Source organism: Hypanus sabinus, chromosome 29 (assembly GCF_030144855.1).
Source record: "Hypanus sabinus isolate sHypSab1 chromosome 29, sHypSab1.hap1, whole genome shotgun sequence".
NCBI lineage: Eukaryota > Metazoa > Chordata > Chondrichthyes > Myliobatiformes > Dasyatidae > Hypanus > Hypanus sabinus.
Window position 1 is genome coordinate 30,457,128 of NC_082734.1, and position 17,269 is coordinate 30,474,396.

Below are 17,269 nucleotides of genomic sequence, written 5' to 3' on the forward strand. Positions count from 1 at the left end.
CTGAAGTAACACATTCCTCGATAACGTGGCGTCACTGCTGATCCCAGCCAAAATACGCCTTACCCAAAGGATTTACCATGAAGGAAATAAAAACGACTTAAAAAACTGACCTTTTCCTTGACAAATAATGCTGCACCCAACCCTTTCTGCTTTCACAGTGCAGGGGCTCTCTCGGATGCAGGTTACTACCTTCTGAAGGAGGATTAAATAAGTTCGATCCTGTAGTAAACCCCCAACGACACCAATTTTTCTCGATCCTTCAGGTTTTCTGTACTTCAATAAATCCTTCACTCTCTGACTGGACTAAACTGGCAGCATAGTGGTGAAACTGCTGCAAATAACCTTTAAGACAAGATAGAAAGTAAAACTCCACTTTAAAACAAAACTGCATCATAAGACAAATATGCAGCATAACAGAGTCACTGATAAATTAAGCAATGAACTGAAAACACAAAGTACACTGCAGATGCTGTGGTGAAATCAACACGTAGAAACAAGCTGGATGAACTCAGCAGATTGGGCAGCATCTGTTGAAATGAGCAGTCAATGTTTCGGGCCGAGACCCTTCGTCAGGACTGAAGAAGGAGGGGGCAGGGGCCCCATAAAAAAGGTGGGGGAGGGTGGAAAACCAATCAGAGGAAAGATCAAGGGGTGGGGGAGGGGATAGGCAGGAGAGGTGAAGAAGGAATCTAAGGGGAAAGCACTATGGATAGTAGAAGAATGCAGAGAATGTGAGAGAGGTGATAGGCAGCTAGAAGAGGAGACAGTGAAACTGGGATGGGGGAAGGGAGAGGGAAGGAATTACCGGAAGTTGGAGAATGCGATGTTCATACCAAGAGGCTGGAGACTACCCAGACAGTATATGAGGTGTTGCTCATCCAACCTGAGTTTGGCCTCATCATGGCAGTAGAGGAGGCCATGTATGGACATATCAGAATGGGAATGTGAAGCAGAGTTGAAATGGGTGGCAACTGGGAGATCCTGTCGGTTGTGGTGGACGGAGCGGAGGTGCTCAATGAAGCGGTCCCTCAATCTGCGTTGGGTCTCACCGATGTAGAGGATGCCGCACCGGGAGCACCAGATGCAATAGATTACCTCAACAGACTCACAAGTGAAGTGTTGCCTCACCTGGAAGGACTGTTTGGGGCCTTGAAAGGTGGTAAGAGAGGAGGTGTAGGGACAGGACAGGTGCCCCCTCCTTCCTGACAAAGGGTCTTGGCCTGAAACGTTGATGGCTCATTTCAATGGATGCTGCTGACCTGCTGAGTTCATCCAGCTTGTTTGTATGTGTTGAAACAACGAACTGACCTGCGTCACAGCAAGGCTTTCCAGTTTTATACCTGTTGAAACAGGCCATCACATGACCTCACACTGGCGGGAAATTACATCACCCTACCATCACAAGACCATTACATCATGCTCACCAGACACTCAATTACATCATGGTCATGAGACAGTCACAAGATACCCACGGGGTATGTAACAGCTGTATGATGTGGCAACTGGTGGACACCATTGTATTTCCTGCTGACCACATCTGCAGCAAGTGTTGGTTGTTTAAGGAACTCAGGCTCAGAGTTGATGACCCGGAATCTGAGAAAATTCTCCACCACAAAGATCGAGAGTCCTGAAGACTGTGTTTTCTGCCTGCTGCCTGTGTCTCATCTGACCTGCAAAAAAATTTGGAGTGGGAAGGGAAAGATACAGCAGTCGCAGTTCATGTGTGTACCAATGATGTAGGAAGAACATGGAAAGCTGTTCTGCTGAGGGAATTTGAGCAGCTAGAGGCTAAATTACAATACAGAAACTAAAGGATAATAATCCCTGGATTGTTACCTGAGTCATGTGCAAATTGGCACAGGGGTAATAAGATCAGAGAGCTAAATGCATGGCTCAAAGATTGGTGTAGAAGAAATGGATTTGAATTTGTGGGATATAGGCACCTTTAATGGGGAAGGAGGGAGCTCCTCCGATGGGATGGGCTCCACCAGAACCATTCTGGGACCAGGGTCCCGGTGAGTTGTATAACTAGGGCTGTGGTTATGGCTTTAATCTAAATAGTTAGAGGGTGGAGTTGGGTTTAACAGTTTGGAAAAGTGAGGATAAAGTAAAATGAGAGGAGAGTGCAGGAGAGGTTACAGAAGTTTCCAGAATAAAGAAAAAGACAAAATGTTTAGAAAGCATTTAACTTCTGGTAACATGGAGACAAAATTGAAAAGGGCACTGAATACAGTACTGAAGGAGTTGCATTTGAAGGTACGCTGTATATGGAATAAGGTAGATGATCAAGAGTGGATATTGGTCTGCTGGCAAACGAAAATGATGCTGGACAGGTTGCAATGGGGGCAGAAAATGCAGACAAACTGAATAAGTATTTTGTGTCGCTCTTCGGAATGGAAGACATCAGCAGTAAAGGAGAAATTGGGGAATGTGAAGGGGCAGAAGTGAGTGTAATCACTATTACTAGTCACTAGGTGCTTGGCAAGCTGAAAGGTCTGTAGGTAAGTAAGTCACCTGGACCAGATGGTCTACACCCAGGATTCTGAAAGAGGTAGCTCTGAAGAATATGGAGGCATTGTAAGCGATCTTTGAAGAATCACGAGAGTCTGGAAAGTTCCTAGCAGATTGGAAAATTGCAACTGTCACTAGACTTTGGACATCCATTCTTATGTCATTCTAAAGTAGAGAGCATCCTGACAAGCTGCATGACTGCGAGGCATGGAAAATGCACTGCGGCAGAGAGGATGACTCTACAGTGAGTAGTAAACACAGCCTAATGTGTCAACACCAACAGCTTACCCACCATCAAGGACATAGAGTATATACAGAAAGGAACCCATCAATGGCCAGTAACATCATGAATAACCCCAATCACTTTGCTCATGGACTGTTTGTTCCACTAGCATCAGGGAGGAGGCTATGTACAGTAGCCAAGACCACCAGACTCAGAAACAGTTACTTTCTCCAAGCGGTAAGTCTGATCTGCACCTCCACCCACTAACTCCAACACTATTCTGTTATTTCCCATCAGTCAATTTATGGACATACGATCAATGTATACAGTATGTTATGGATTTGCATTAATTGTGTATTTATTATTATTGTGTTCTTTATCTTTTGTGTTTTTTTGTGTTGCATCAGAACAGACTAACAATTATTTTATTTTCCTTACACTTGTGTACAGGAAATGACAATAAACAATCTTAAATCATCTTAAACAATTGTAAACTCTTTAAACAACACACACAAAATGCTAGAGGACTCAGCAGGTCAGGTAGCATCTGTGGAAGTGAATAAACAGTCAAAGTTTCGGGCTGAGACGGCAAAGGAAGGAGAAGATGCCAGAATAAAAAGGTGGGAGAGGGGAAGAGGATCAGCTAGAAGGTGGTAGGTGAAGCCAAGTGGGTGGGGGACGGGAATGAAGTGAGAAGCTGGGAAAAGTGATGGGTGGAAAAGGTAAATGACTGGAGAAAAAGAAATCCAATAGGAAGTCAGAATTAAACAGAGGGAAAGGGAGAAAAGAGTGGCACTGGGGGGAGGTGATAGGCAGGTGAGAAGAGGTAAGGGGCCAGAGTAGGGAATACAAGAAAATGGGAGGGGAAGGATTTTTTTTTACCAGAAGGAGAAATCAGTATTGATTTCTCAGTTTGGAGGCCACCCGGATGGAATATTAGATGTTGTTCCTCCACCCGGATAGTGTAAAAAATGTTTTTCCTTCCCCTTCCCTCACCTTCTATTCTCCACTCTGGCCTTTTGCCTCTTCTCACCTGCCTATCATCTCTCCTTCTTTCTTTCTCCTATGTTCCACTCTCCTATCCTATCAACTACCTTCCCCTCAGATATGAGGCTGCTGAACGGAAAGATACTAGTCTATTAGAAGTTTGGCTGACTCACAGGAGACAAAGAGTTGTATAAAGGGGGCCTTCTCTGGTTGGCTGCTGGTGATTGTGGTATTGGGACCGCTTCTGAAACCCCTCTGTTTCCTTGACTACATAAGTCTCAGGAATACACACTCTAGTCCCATCAAACTCATGAGATTAAGACAGCTCTCCCACCCCAAACCCCAGTTTGTGTGAATGCTGTGTAATTTGCTACCCTGTTAAACTCAGTGCCAAGAAATAACTATCAGCACACGGCCTATGATTAAAGGAGTTATATTTATCTAAAGGGTTAGTAAAGAAAAGAAAGAAAAAACAAAAAGGACCCATCATAATTAAACAGCCAAATGTGCACCAGTTGGACCTCAACTCTTCCAAAGGTCATATTCACCAATCCTCAGTCAACTGCGGCACTTTTTCCACCGAATCACGGTCCCCCACTGGGTTGAATCCTATGACTGGTTCTCTCCAACGTCTTCCCTCTTCACCTCCTGCCGAACAGAGGACCCAGCTCACATTCCAAAGCACCCATTATCTCTAACCATAACCCAAACACTGCTTCCACACAAAGACATTATGAAAGACCCTACTGACTGTGCTTCATATGGACCTATTTCATTATTAAATGTGGATGCTAAAATTCTTTCAAAAATAATTGGCTGGAGAACATTGTAGCTAAAATTATCTCTCAAGACCAAATAGGTTTTGTAAAGGGCCATTATTCCTTTTCTAATGTTCAAAGACATGTAATATATTCATCCTTTTCTGAGACTCCCCAATGTGTTGTCTCCCTCGATATTGAAAAGGCATTTGACAGAGTTGAATGGAAATACTTATTTAATGTTTTTGAGAAATTCGGCTTTAAAATTAATTTTAATAAGTGGATCAGAATGATATATAAAACCTCTATTGCTACTGTTATTATTAATAACTGCATATCTCCTTTTATCAGCTTTTACAGGGTATGAGACAGGGATGTCCGTTAAGTCCCTTGTTATTTAATTTGGTGTTGGAATCCTTGCCTATTGCACTTCATGAAGCTAAAGATATTCATGGAATTTTCATAAATGGGTCTATTATGAGATCTCCCTTTATGCTGATGATCTCTTTGTTTGTATTTCAAATCCTGGAGTCCATTCCTAGTTTATTGAAACTATTAAACAAATTTGGAAAGTTTTCGGGATATAAACTAAACCTTCATAAAAGTGAATTATTTCCCCTAAATGATTCTGTTCTATATATGATGACATTCCTTTTAGAGTTACAGATTATTTTAAATATCTAGGTATTATTATTACTAAAAATCATAAAGACCTTTATAAAGCTAATTTGGTTCTGTTAGTGGATTCTGTGAAGCAATTATTTTATAGACGGAAGGCACTTATACTTCCATTAGCTGGTGGAATTCATGCAGTTAAAATGATGATTTTACCAAAATTTTTATATGTGTTTCAAAATATCCCTATTTCTTTAACTAAGTTTTTCAATCAGGTTGACTCTATTATTTCATCTTTTATTTGGAATAATAAAAGACCAAGAATTGGTAAATATAATTTACAAAAATTAAAAAAGGATGGAGTTCTTGTTTTGCCTAATTTAAGAATGTATTATTAGGCTGTTAATATACGTTATATGTGTTTTCTTGGTTATATCGGGCTGATACAAATGAACGACCACCTTGGGCTGACTTGGAATTGAATGCTGTGAAAAAGTTTCACTTAACCTTGTTATTAGGAGCTTCTCTACCTGTGCAACTGACCAAAATTACTAATTTAAATTTATACCCTGTGATTAGGCAGTCATTACGAATTTGGTTCCAGTTTCATAATTTTTTTAATCTTAAAAAATTCAAACTTTTTAGTTTAATTTATTGAAATTATTTATTTAAACCTTCATTAGGTAATCCTACCTTTCTTCTTTGGAGGAATAAAGGAGTTTATTCCTTCATGGATCTGTTCTAAGATGGTTGATTGATGTCTTTTGAGAAATTAGTAACTAAATACTCTCTCTAGTATTCACATTTTCTGTAATATCTTCAGGTCAGACACTTCTTACAAGAATATTTAAGTATATATACAGGATTCTGACCTGTTAGATATTATTTTAAAAATGAACCTTTGAGTAAAAGGTTTTATTGAGAAAATTTATGATTTATTGTTACAACAGCGCAATTACCCTTCACTCAAGAATAAGCAAGATTGGGAGAGAGAGGTTAACATGACCTTGATAACAGAGGATTGGTTGCAGATTTTGAAGTTGGTAAATTCTTCCTCGATCTGTGCCAGTCACTCTTTAATTCCATCTAAAATTGTATATCATTACTATTTTACAAAGGAGAGACTGTCGAAAATGTTTCCTAATGTTGATAGTGTGATAGATGTAAAACCGAGACAGTCACATTGACACATATGTTTTGGTTGTATTCTGTATTAGAACATTTTTGGAAATCTATTTCCTCTACAGTTTCTAAAGTTATAAAAATTAATTTACAACCTAATAAATTGACAGTTTTGTTTGGTATAATCCCTCAGTATATTCATGGTATTTCTCTATCAGACCAACATGTAATTGCATTCATTACATTATTGGCCAAAAGGGCTATTTTATTGAAATGGAAAGATGTTTCTGTTCCTACTTTGATACAATGGTTTTCTCAGGTGATGCTATGTCTTAGTTTGGAGAAAATCAGAAGTTGAACCTTTGATCCTTGATTTGATTTTGAGAAAAGGTGGGGTTCATTTGCCCGCTACTATCATCTGATTTGAGTTAATTAATATGGTTTCCTTCCAATTTTTGTTTAAATGGATTTGAGTTGGTGGATTAATGTTTTTCTTCTATGGAAGCTTGTATGATGTATAGCTCCGGGGTTGCGCCCCAATGGGTTTAAAAAAATTTTTTTTTTAGTTAGTAGGGGTTCTTTTTTTTCTTTCTTTTCTTTCTATCAAAACTATTCTTAATACTTTCTTTTTTCTTCTTATTATTGTTATATTGCTTGCCTTTGTTAATCAGTTATTTGCTAATTTAATTCTTCATTGTACATAATGATATATTGACTTGATTACCTTAATGTATTTTTTGTTGAGCTTCAATAATAATCAATAAAAAAGATTTTGAAAATGAATTAAGACCATTATGTTAGCAGTGAGACTTTTTGCAGGGTGTTACACTTCTTTTTATGTATATGTCAAAGATCTGGATTATGAAATTAGACCATAAAACAGAGGAGCAGAATAAGACTATTTGGCCCATCACTTCAGCACTGCCATTCCATCAAGGCTGATTTATCATCACTCTTAACCCCATTCTCTTGCCATCTGCTGGTAACCTTTGACAGCCTTACTAATCAAAAAAACTGCATTAAATATATGAAATGACTTGGGCTCTGACTTCTGTTGGACCAGATTCAGGACAGGGCTGGGCTGGATCCCACTCAGCTGTAGAAGGATCATCGTGACACTCACAGGAGTAACAAGAGACATGGAACTGGCGGGGAATCCCGGGGTACTGCACCATAAACAGGACAGTAGAGAGATTGTAAATGAGTGTGGGTAGTGGTTGGGAAAGAGGGTGCACACAGCTGGGAACTTCCTCCAGAAGCATTTGGCTGAACTGAAGGATGAGGGAAGGGTTAAACTGGTGGGTGGAAAGGAGCTGGGATGGCTGAAAGTTTACTTGGGACTGTTGGGGATGGGATGAGACATTTGGGGATCAAGGATCTCCTTTACCCATCTTTCATCTCTCCTTCCCAACCACAGAGCCTGTGTCCGGAACAAACATCAATTTTCAGTGCAACCCCGGGATCAGTTTCATCACCCTAACCTGCTCTGTGACCTCAGGCGACTCCCCCACATTCAGGTGGTGGAGAGGAGAAGCAGCTGTGGGAGACGACAGCAACCATCGCACTTGGGAACAGGGAGAGTCAATAGAGGTTCAACGCACAGCAGAGGTTAAGGATGTTGTGTACACGTGTGAGGCCAGGAATGCCGTCAGTAAGGACACGGCACGGATTCTGTTGCAGGACATCTGTAAACTCAGCATATCAAGTGAGTGTCCAAGGAGGGAATCCAATTCAGAGGGAGTGGTGGTTTCCATGCCCCGAGAGAGTGTGAGGGGTCACTGTAGACAGTCTCAGCTGGTACCATCCCTGTGCTCTGCATACAATTTTAGTATTCAGTATATCCAGTAGAGAGAGAACTACAGTCACCAGTCAGTGTACAGATCTCCACCTGACAGAGAGGGACTGAGAAACACCAGTCAGTGTGTAGATCTCCTGAGAGAGAGGGACTGAGAGACACTGGTCAGTGTACAGATCTCCTGAGAGAGAGGGACTGAGAGACACTGGTCAGTGTACAGATCATTCCTGAGAGAGAGGGACTGAGAGACACTGGTCAGTGTACAGATCATACCTGAGAGAGAGGGACTGAGAGACACTGGTCAGAGTACAGATCATACCTGAGAGAGAGGGACTGAGAGACACTGGTCAGTGTACAGATCTCTTGAGAGAGAGGACTGAGAGACACTGGTCAGTGTACAGATCTCTCCCTGAGAGAGAGGACTGAGAGACACTGGTCAGTGTACAGATCATTCCTGAGAGAGAGGGACTGAGAGACACTGGTCAGTGTACAGATCTATTGAGAGAGAGGACTGAGAGACACTGGTCAGTGTACAGATCATTCCTGAGAGAGAGGGTCTGAGAGACACTGCTCAGTGTACAGATCTCTTGAGAGAGAGGACTGAGAGTCACTGGTCAGTGTACAGATCATTCCTGAGAGAGGGACTGAGAGACACTGGTCAGAGTACAGAACATTCCTGAGAGAGAGGGACTGAGAGACACTGGTCAGTGTACAGATCTATTGAGAGAGAGGACTGAGAGACACTGGTCAGTGTACAGATCATTCCTGAGAGAGAGGGTCTGAGAGACACTGCTCAGTGTACAGATCTCTTGAGAGAGAGGACTGAGAGACACTGGTCAGTGTACAGATCATTCCTGAGAGAGGGACTGAGAGACACTGGTCAGAGTACAGAACATTCCTGAGAGAGAGGGACTGAGAGACACTGGTCAGTGTACAGATCTATTGAGAGAGAGGACTGAGAGACACTGGTCAGTGTACAGATCATTCCTGAGAGAGAGGGACTGAGAGACACTGCTCAGTGTACAGATCATACCTGAGAGAGAGGGACTGAGAGACACTGGTCAGAGTACAGATCATACCTGAGAGAGAGGGACTGAGAGACACTGGTCAGTGTACAGATCTCTTGAGAGAGAGGACTGAGAGACACTGGTCAGTGTACAGATCTCTCCCTGAGAGAGAGGACAGAGAGACACTGGTCAGTGTACAGATCATTCCTGAGAGACACTGGTCAGAGTACAGATCTCCCCCTGAGAGAGAGGGACTGAGAGACACTGGTCAGTGTACAGATCTCTTGAGAGAGAGGACTGAGAGACACTGGTCAGTGTACAGATCATTCCTGAGAGAGGGACTGAGAGACACTGGTCAGAGTACAGATCATACCTGAGAGAGAGGGACTGAGAGACACTGGTCAGTGTACAGATCATTCCTGAGAGAGAGGGACTGAGAGACACTGCTCAGTGTACAGATCATACCTGAGAGAGAGGGACTGAGAGACACTGGTCAGAGTACAGATCATACCTGAGAGAGAGGGACTGAGAGACACTGGTCAGTGTACAGATCTCTTGAGAGAGAGGACTGAGAGACACTGGTCAGTGTACAGATCTCTCCCTGAGAGAGAGGACAGAGAGACACTGGTCAGTGTACAGATCATTCCTGAGAGACACTGGTCAGAGTACAGATCTCCCCCTGAGAGAGAGGGACTGAGAGACACTGGTCAGTGTACAGATCTCTTGAGAGAGAGGACTGAGAGACACTGGTCAGTGTACAGATCATTCCTGAGAGAGGGACTGAGAGACACTGGTCAGAGTACAGATCATACCTGAGAGAGAGGGACTGAGAGACACTGGTCAGTGTACAGATCTCTCCCTGAGAGAGAGGACTGAGAGACACTGGTCAGTGTACAGATCATTCCTGAGAGAGAGGAACTGAGAGACACTGGTCAGAGTACAGATCTCCCCCTGAGAGAGAGGGACTGAGAGACACTGGTCAGTGTACAGATCATTCCTGAGAGAGGGACTGAGAGACTGGTCAGAGTACAGATCATTCCTGAGAGAGAGGGACTGAGAGACACTGGTCAGTGTACAGATCTGTTGAGAGAGAGAACTGAGAGACACTGGTCAGTGTACAGATCTCTTGAGAGAGAGGACTGAGAGACACTGGTCAGTGTACAGATCATTCCTGAGAGAGAGGGACTGAGAGACACTGGTCAGTGTACAGATCTCTTGAGAGAGAGTGGGACAGAGAGACGCCGGTCAGTGTACAGATCTCCCCCTGAGAGAGAGGGACTGAGAGATGCCGGTCAGTGTACAGATCTCCCCCTGAGAGAGACGGTCTGAGAGACACTGGTCAGTGTACAGATCATTCCAGAGAGAGAGGGACTGAGAGACACTGGTCAGAGTACAGATCATACCTGAAAGAGAGGGACTGAGAGACACCGGTCAGTGTACAGATCTCCACCTGAGAGAGGGGGACTGAGAGACACCGGTCAGTGTACAGAGCTCCCTCTGAGAGAGAGGGACTGAGAGACACCGGTCAGTGTACAGATCTCCCCTTGACAGAGAGGGACTGAGAGACATTGGTATCCTGAACAGAGATGATCGCTTGTCCATATATAAGTATGCCTTCACAGACAGGGAGTAGAGACTGTGGTCATTGTCAGGATATCACACTGAGACAGAGGGACTGAGTGATACAATTCCTTTACAGCAACTGTGGGATGTTAGTCTTTGAACGGATATCCCTTGGGAGGAAGATCCCAGACAGTAATTTGGAATGGGCTGCCAGAAACAGTGGATGAGGTGGTCACATTTGCAAATTTAAAAGCCACGTACTTATGCCGATGGATCGGAGAGATTCAGAGGGCTATGGTTCAAACACAGGCAGATGGAATCCCTGAGCGCTCACTGGGCAACATATTTGCCACTGCATGAGCAGCACATTCGCCGACTTCATTTGCTGAACAATAACACCAGGTCAGGTTAGGCCACATCCGTGGGCCGAGGAACAGAGCTCACAGCTCAGGTCACAGACCCTTCGCCATCCTCTGCTTTAATTTAGGTTTCCAGCATCTGCAGTTACTTTACCTTCACGTCCATGAGCACTGACCTTGTTGTGCTCCTGTGGGGGCCCTGATTGAGAATCCAGATGTATCCCATTGACTGGTCTGCTTCTAGATATAGATTCACAAAGCTCAGAAACAGCCTTTCCAGCCCATCATGTCCAAACCAGCCTCTTTGGCCACCCACACAAACCCCACTTGCCCACATTAGGACCACCTCTCCCGTAAGCTGCCTGTTTCAGAGTGTGTCCAAATGTCTCTGAAACACCGTGTTTGTGTCTGATCCCAGCACCTCCTCTGACAAGACCTCCCAGATATCAGCCACTGAGCTTAACCTTCAAATCACCATTAAAACTCCTTTCTCTCATCCTCAACTTGCCTACTGTTATGATGCCTTGACCACAGGAAGAGAATTCTCTCTCTCCAATCTAATTATGAACTTATACAGTTATATCCTTCTACCTATCAGGCAGCCCTCAGCTTCGTTCACTCCAGGGAAACGGAGCCCAGCCTGGCCCATCCTTCCCTTTAACTAAAGTTTCCAGTCCAGGCAACATCCTGGTGAATCTCTTCTGCACTCTCTCCAATATAATCACATCCCTCGTATAATGTGTTCTGTGAAGATTTGTTTAAGTTTTGACAATTTCTTCAATCCCCATTGCAAATCTATCTGGTATTTTCCTTTAATGTACCAATGGGACCTCCCTGGATTAGACCAACAGGATATTGTAGGGGCGAAGAGGGGATGGAGGGAAGTGATGTGAGAGGGGGTGGTTAGAGAGGATGGAAAGATATTTGAGAGGGAATCAGATGGGGGTGCAAGGGAGGGATGGGGATGATTGGAGGGAGATGAGGGGTTATTGGAGGGTGGGGGATGAAGGGAAGTGAAGTCAGTGGGGACTGGAGGGGAATGAAGATGGAGTGGAAGTGGGAGTGGAGAGGACAGATACAGTGCTGGGGTGACAGATGATGGATCTGTTGATTCTGTGTCACTGGGAGATTAAGATGGGATTAATCATGGAATCTTTTCTCCTCCCTGGTACAATGCCTGATACAACAACAACACTAGCGGCCATGCCTCAGAGATCATTCCTGATGATCAGAATCATAGTGTTGGTGACTTTTCTGATCTCTGCTCTCAGCACGATTTTCTGGGTCACATGGAGGAATGGAGCTGAAGGAAGGTAAGTGGGTCTGACACCCAGTCCGTGAGACTGGTGACTGGGGGACGGAGGGAGAGGGCAGGAGAGGGGTGATATTGAAATTGGGTTTGGACAGAGGGGTTACATCGGGTGCAGGTTTCAGTAGGGACCCCATCACCTCTGCTTTCTCTCCCACAGTTCCAACAGAGATGGACACCGTTTACAGAGATTTGAGTGCATCAGGACAGATCGCAGCGGCCGGCAGCCTCCTGAGGGGAACGAAAGGACGATGGCAGACACATTTCTCTAGGGAAAGGAGAAACTGGGGCACTGAACCACTCACACCACAACACGAAGACATGTAGCTCTGCACAGTGATACTGGGGAAGTGAACCCGTCGGTCCACTGGGACCAGCTTCACCTCAACACAGAAACATACAATCCGACATACAGATACACTGGGGTACACTGTCCCACCCCAGTCACTGGAAAACACTGTATCCCACTCTCCCAATCACTGGGGAACACAGTCCCCACACACCCAGTCACAGGGATACACTGCCTCCCAGTCACTGGGGTATACTGCCCCCCTCACACCCCCAGTCACTGTGGTATAGAGTCCACAGCACACCCAGTCACTGATGTACACTGTTCCTCACACACCCAGTCACTGGGGTACAATATCAGCCAGACACCCAGTCACTGGGATGCACTGTCCCCAAACTCCCAGTTACTGGGGTATGCTAGTGTACAACCAGTTACTGAGGTACACTATTGCCCCACTCTCCAAACACCTGGGTTCAATAGGTACATTCAATGTCAGAGAAATGTATACAATAAACATCCTGAAATTCTTCTTCTTTGCAAACATCCATGAAAACAGAGGAGTGCCCCAAAGAATGACTGTCAGTTCAAACATCAGAAGCCCTAAGCCCCCCCCAGCTCCCCCTCTCACACACAAGCAGCAATGACAAACCCCCTTCCCCCACGACCCCACCAGCACCCTCCACCGAGCACCAAAGTGTGCAGCAAAGCATCAAAAAGACACAGACTTGCAGAGCTCCAAAGACTACTCATACACCTGGTAATTCAACATACCACAGGCTCGCTCTCTCTCCCTCATAAGGGAAAAAGAGCTTTCCAGTTTCACAGCGAGAGGGAGACATAACAAAGAGTGTCCACCGCAAAGATAACAAAGATACGGTGTCCAACACGTACCCAGTCACAGGGGTACAGTGTCCGCCGCACACCCAGTCACAAGGGTACAGTGTCCACCGCACACCCAGTCACAGGGATACAGTGTCCACCGCACACCCAGTCACAAGGATACAGTGTCCACCGCACACCCAGAGAGAGAGGGACTGAGAGACACCGGTCAGTGTAGAGATTTCCCCCTAAGAGAGAGGGTCAGAGAGACACTGGTCAGTGTACAGATCTCCCTCTGAGAGAGAGGGACAGAGAGACACCGGTCAGTGTACAGATCTTCCCCTGTGAAAGAGGGACTGAGAGACACCGGTCAGTGTACAGATCTCGCCCTGAGAGAGAGGGTCAGAGAGACACTGGTCAGTGTACAGATGTCCCCTGTGAGAGAGGGACTGAGAGACACTGGTCAGTGTACAGATCTTTCCCTGAGAGAGAGGACTGAGAGACACTGGTCAGAGTACAGATCATACCTGAGAGAGAGGGACTGTGAGACACTGGTCAGAGTACAGATCATACCTGAGAGAGGGGGACTGAGAGACACTGGTCAGTGTACAGATCTCCCTCTGAGAGAGAGGGACTGAGAGACACTGGTCAGTGTACAAATCTCCCTCTGAGAGACAGGGACAGAGAGACACTGGTCAGTGTACAGATCTTCCCCTGAGAGAGAGGGTCTGAGAGACACTGGTCAATGTACAGATCTCCCCCTGAGAGAGAGGGACAGAGAGACACCGGTCAGTGTACAGATCTTCTCCTGAGAGAGAGGGACTGAGATACACCGGTCAGTGTACAGATCTCCCCCGAGAGAGAGGGACTGAGAGACACTGGTCAGTGTACAGGTCTCCCTCTGAGAGACAGGGACTGAGAGACACTGGTCAGTGTACAGATCTCCCCCCGCGAGAGAGGGACTGAGAGACACCGGTCAGTGTACAGATCTCCCTCCGAGAGAGAGGGACTGAGAGACACCGGTCAGTGTACAGCTCTCCCCCTGAGAGAGAGGGACTGAGAGACACCGGTCAGTGTCCAGCTCTCCCCCTGAGAGAGAGGGACTGAGAGACACCGCTCAGTGTACAGATCTCCCCCTGAGAGAGAGGGTCTGAGAGACACTGGTCAGTGTACAAATCATACCTGAGAGAGGGACTGAGAGACACTGGTCAGTGTACAGATCATACCTGAGAGAGGGACTGAGAGACACCGGTCAGTGTACAGATTTCCCCCTGAGAGACACCACTCCATGTACATTACTGCTGTGCCATCCAGTGTATATATGCAGATATATATAAATATATATACTATGTAAAAGAGTTTGAGAGAGATGGGTTCTTGACTTCTCCTAAAAACATGGACATTAAAGATTTTTTAATTTCATCAATCATTTATTAGTCCCCAATGTATATCAACCTGTGTCAAAGAGATGGTTTCAAAATTGAAATTTCTAAGTAACTTTTATTATCGGTGTACAAATATGTCTCCACAAACAACACTGAGATTCATTTTGCTGTGACGATATTCAGCAAATCTGTAGAATAATAACTGTAACAAGATCAAGTAGAACTTCTGAAGAATCTCCCACTTTTATGTGAAAAAATTCTTAGATAGGAATTAATTGGCTACATCATTAAAAGTATTACATCATGTGGGTAATGTGCTAATACTTAGCCAATAAAAACGGAGAAAGGTGATAAACTGTTAGTTTGGCTGCTATACTGTTTTCTGCCATTGGGTGTGAAAAATACACGAGTTTATTAAAAGGTACAAATCTTTTTCAAAGTATTATTAATAAAAATAGTGGTTTCCAACAGTCCACCCTTTGGATTTTATAAGGGACCCTGGCAGAATCACATTTGAAAATTCAGGGTATGTCTTTTAAACAAATATAAAAAATGTAGATAATGGTAATAAAGTCCAATAATTATGTTTGCACTTGAAGCTTTCCCACAATATTTATCTTAACCTGGAGTCACTTTCGCTCACTTGCAATTGCTGGCGTGTATCCACTTACTTCTACCTTCTACATTAACTGCTGAATTGGTAACATGGTAAGGACCTTCCCATCGATCTCCTGGGGTTCCTGGTGTGGTTTCTTCCAGGATACACTCACCAGGAATCAAAGTGTGCTCCTTCCAATGGACCACTCCAAGCAGCAAAATCCTGTTGAGAAGTATAACCATATAACAATTACAGCACGGAAAAAGGCCATCTCCGCCCTTCTAGTCTATGCCAAACACTCTCACCTAGTCCCACTGACCTGCACTCAGCCCATAACTCTCCATTCTTTTCCTGTCCATATACCTATCCAATTTTACTTTAAATGACAATACCGAACCTGCCTTTACCACTTTTACTGGAAGCTTGTTCCACACAGCTATCACTCTTTGAGTAAAGAAGTTCCCCCTCATGTTACCCCTAAACTTTTGCCCCCTAACTCTCAACTCATGTCCTCTTGTTTGAATATCCCCTATTCTCAATGGAAAAGGCCTATCCACATCAACTCTATCTATCTCCCTCAGAATTTTAAATACCTCTATCAAGTCCCCCCTCAACCTTCTACGCTCCAAAGAATAAAGACCTAACTTGTTCAACCTTTCTCTGTAACTTAAGTGCTGAAACCCAGGTAACTTTCTAGTAAATCTCCTCTGTACTCTCTCTATTTTGTTGACATCTTTCCTATAATTCGGTGACCAGAACTGTACACAATACTCCAAATTTGGCCTCACCAATGCCTTGTACAATTTTAACATTACATCCCAACTCCTATACTCAATGTTCTGATTTTTAAAGGCCAGAATACCAAAAGCTTTCTTCACCACCCTATCAGCATGAGATTCCACCTTAAGGGAACTATGCACCATTGTTCCTAGATCACTCTGTTCTACTACATTCCTCAATGCCCTACCATTTACCATGTATGTCCTATTTGGATTAGTCCTACCAAAATGTAGCACCTCACACTTATCAGCATTAACCTCCATCTGCCATCTTTCAGCCCACTCTTCTAACTGGCCTAAATCTCTCTGCAAGCTTTGAAAACCTGCTTCATTATCCACAATGCCGCCTATCTTAGTATCATCTGCATACTTACTAATCCAATTTACCACCCCATCATTCAGATCATTAATGTATATGACAAACAACATTGGACCCAGTACAGATCCCTGAGGCACACCACTAGTCACTGGCCTCCAACCTCACAAACAGTAGACTGAATAGTTTTGTTAGTTTTGCACAATAATCAACTGAACATTACATAAATACCTGAGATCAAAAGTTCCCAGTAGTAACATAGGTCATCCTGTCACCACTTCAAATGGAATCAATATTATTTTCTTGTTTGGAGTTGCCCTATTGTTGCATGACAGCAAAGGAACAGCTGTAGATCATGGTAAACCTTCCTTCTGATACTTAGTCTGCCTTGTTTGACAAGAGCATTCATTCTCTCAACATGTCAAGATGACTCTGGACGATGTGGACCATGAAAAGATCATTCAATGTTCATCAGTCTACATAGCTCCTGACCAACATTCGCAGTGAAATATGTTCTTAATCAGAGTCAATGTGGCATGACATTCCCATCTCAGAATATTGTCCTTAATCAGAGTTTGGGCTGCGTGTGTGGCAGTAACTTTTCTTGCTGGGATGGTTTCCAACCATCATGAAAAGTTGTCCTCTATTACTAACATACTTAAATATCCTTGACACTTTGGTAAAGCAATGTAGTCCCCTTGTAGATGCAAAAATGGACCAGATGGGACAGGAGCACTTCATTGAGGTAGCTTCTCAGCTGATCCAGAGTTTGTTTTCTTGCATGTCGTGCGTCTCTCAATTGTTTGTCGAGCTTGCATCCTGAACTTTGGGTTC

At 44.1% G+C, this 17,269-nt stretch overlaps 1 protein-coding gene across 1 annotated transcript in view; it reads left to right on the forward strand.

Moving 5' to 3' along the window:
- The window catches only part of LOC132382804 (uncharacterized), a 100,915-nt gene extending 85,358 nt beyond the window's left edge, over positions 1-15,557 (forward strand). The window contains exons 5-7 of the mRNA XM_059953264.1: positions 7,634-7,921; positions 12,139-12,253; positions 12,410-15,557. The gene's annotated coding sequence lies outside the window, so the exon portion shown is untranslated. The remainder of the gene's footprint in view (positions 1-7,633; positions 7,922-12,138; positions 12,254-12,409) is intronic.
- The last annotated feature ends 1,712 nt before the right edge of the window (positions 15,558-17,269 follow it).